Source organism: Lipotes vexillifer, unplaced genomic scaffold (genome assembly GCF_000442215.2).
Source record: "Lipotes vexillifer unplaced genomic scaffold, Lipotes_vexillifer_v1.1 scaffold623, whole genome shotgun sequence".
Taxonomy (NCBI): Eukaryota; Metazoa; Chordata; class Mammalia; order Artiodactyla; family Lipotidae; genus Lipotes; species Lipotes vexillifer.
Genome location: NW_006796847.1, coordinates 236,391 through 239,523, shown reverse-complemented (window position 1 = coordinate 239,523; position 3,133 = coordinate 236,391). Strand labels below are relative to the sequence as shown.

The 3,133-nt window shown below is 33.5% G+C and overlaps 1 protein-coding gene across 2 annotated transcripts in view; it reads right to left on the bottom strand.

Moving 5' to 3' along the window:
- CRPPA (CDP-L-ribitol pyrophosphorylase A) overlaps positions 1-3,133 on the bottom strand; it is a 327,109-nt gene that overhangs the window by 310,829 nt on the left and 13,147 nt on the right. The window lies entirely within an intron of this gene.

Here is a 3,133-nt window from a genome sequence, read left to right as displayed (position 1 = left end):
CTGCTGATCGAGTCCTGCCAAACATGGGCTTACAATCCAAATTGCAAAGGAGGACACCAATCATCATGAGCAAAAGTGAACAGAATTGAAGAGCTGGAGAATTAAACTACCAAGAATTACTATTAGCTACAATGTATAAAATGTTTAAATATTGAAAGACAAAACAGAAAAGCAAAATAGAAAAAGACCAGTCACATTTGAAATGGACCAAACAGAACTCCTAGCAACTGAGAATTATTACAATTGTAAAACTCCTTAAGCAAAAGATTAGAACTAAAGAATGAAATAGAAAACTGAAATTACCCGTGACGCAGTCCACGAGAACAGTAGAAAATATTAAAGTTGAGACATGAGGACAGGATAAGGTTTATCATATATAGATGCATATGGATAAAGAAGAAAAAAAGCTGTCAATTGGGAAATGGGACAAGGACAATATTCAATAAGATAATAGCTTAGGATTTTTTAGAATTGATTTTTAAAAAGCATAAAGGACAAAAAATCCAAAGCAAGGGAAAAAAGAGTCATATATTGAAATACCAGAGACACTGCACAAAACCTGAAAAATTCTTACATGCAACCAGACAGAAAAGGCAGATTACTTTCAAGGGATACAATTAGACTGGTTAGTAGACTTTTCAAAGGTATATTAAAGTCAGGAGACAATGGCATAATATATTTTCAAGGTACTGGGGAAAAAATAACTGTACACTTAGAATTTCATACTCTGACCAACCCTACCAAAAGTAAAAGAAATAAGAAATAAAAGTAAAAGAAAATAAATGAAAAGCAAAAGTAAAAGAAATGATAAAAGCTGCCCTACTGAAGTCATCTTGCCTCTGTGAAACCCAAGAATGGAGCATACACAGGGAAGAGAAAAGAACTGGGGTCCGGGCAACACTTTTGAGCCCCTATATGCAGACAACCTAATGTCAGCCTTAATTTTGGGGCATCTTAGTCTCTTTTAGTAGTACATCATCATTAATTTGGATTTTGTAACCAAAATGTAATGTAAGTTAAAATATCAACGTTATCTTAAGCCTGCATACCCACCAGGGGGCTGTCACGGTGTCTCATTTATTCAGGAAATGATTTATCTGAAAGGGACCTTTTTGGGTAGGGTTTGAAAAGAGGTAAGAAAACAGGACAATCAGCTGAGAGCCTATAAAACACAATTTAAAATAACAAACGAGAATGAGTTCAAAGGACTCCCAGGCAAACAACTGTCCGGTAGCTCTAAGCAAAAATCTTCACTACTTTCTTTATAGAATTTAATTCAGACCAGTTTTCTGCAATTTGACCTCAAGTTAAAACGATGCCAATACTTCCCACCAATTCAAGAACTTCAACTACTAGTAGTACATCTCAATTAGTTGTGTTTTTGTTTTTAGAATTAAAATTTAGAACAGTGTAGGAGAGGTGGCAGAAAGTAGTGCCTGAATTTCCTGAGGCTACTGGGTCACTACCCTCAACATTCTAAGGAAATGAGAATAAGCAAAATAAGAGTCCCCAATTGAAAACTGTATTGTTTAGAGCAAATCCTTCCTGATTAGCGGAAACCAGCTTTTCATTGCCCTTGAGGTCTTTTACAACTCTCAAAAATTATAGGTAACTGATAGTAAATGGAAAATCATTCTTGCCTATAAACGTGGCAATAGATTCTGCCCAGTTAAGGTTCAACTGGCACCCCTCGTCCCATGGGGAAAAAAAGTTTTGCCTATTTGTGAATTAATTTCAACATTCTTTTATTCCATATAAATTTGTTCTCCTCTCAATTGTAATATCTGTCTGGTTCCATCATTAATGAGGGCAATAAACTCCTTAACATGCTCCTTATAACTGCATGAAACTAATAATGATTTTACACTTATGAAAATTATCCCTTAACACCACCAAAAACAAGGCAGTATTTCTTAGACACCAAATTTCTGAAGTTGTCCTAAATTAGTTGTAAAAATTTTGCTTTAAACCAGCTTTTCAATGTATCTGGAAAGTTTCAGATTTTATTAAAACATAATTTGTTTTATTGAGAAGGCATAATGAGACTGAATCTTACAAATTATATTCTTATTAACAACTTAAGAAAATTAGAGTCTAAAAGCAATTCCGACAAATCTGCAACTAACAAAAAACCACCGAAATGCTATACATGTTTATGTTTTATTAGTCACCTGTTGAATGATATTCTCAGCCTATTAATTGGTACAAATTAATCTTTTGCCTTTCAGACATACTACCAAAAGAATCACTTTATAAACAATCTTAGAAATTCTCTGAATACTCAAAACACCCAAATGTTTGATTTTCACAATGAGTTTTAAGTGCTATTTTCCCAAAAGGTAACATAGGCAAAGAGCCATAATTTATTTGTGCTATGGTATGCCTAGACTTTCTAACTGCCCAAATTAGTCTTCCCGAAGAACTTTCAAACTTGTAAAGTTTTACTCAAATTCTTAAGTTATAAATCCTTTCTTCTTTTATTCCTCCTCATCACCCTTGCACCTGGCCACATTGTCTCTTCCACAATCTAGGAGCCTAGAAAAGAGGAAGATGTCACAAAAAACACAGGAGCCGTGATAAAGTTTTGTGGTCACTAATGTTCCTGAGCTATAATTTTCACTACATCAAAATACAACTTAAAAGTTACATTAAAAATAAGAAAAATGTTTCATTTTACCTGTGGAATTCTTACATAGGTCTAAATGTAAAAGAAATTCATGTTGTAGAGACATGAAATTAGGAGCAATTTCCCAAACATGAAAATCCAAATACATATAGATAACTAAATAGAAATCAGGCTATATTTCCCAGTTGAGTATTTTATAACTTCCTGGCCACCCAGATGGCTAGGAAGGCTTAGATGACTCCTTCCATTGGTCTACAATCTTTGAAGGAAAATATTATCTGAGATATTATAATTATTCTTACAGTAATACCACTTTAAATACTTAGCACTTTACTATGTAGTTAACATATATACAATTTCCAATCCTAAAAGCAACCTTACAAGTTAGCATCCATATTTTTAAAAGGAAAATAAGCCCAAAGAAGTTGAGAAAGTTGAACATATTATACTACTAATAATTAGGAAAACAGAATTGGGCCTCAGTCTGTCTAACGCTACAGCCTTTTT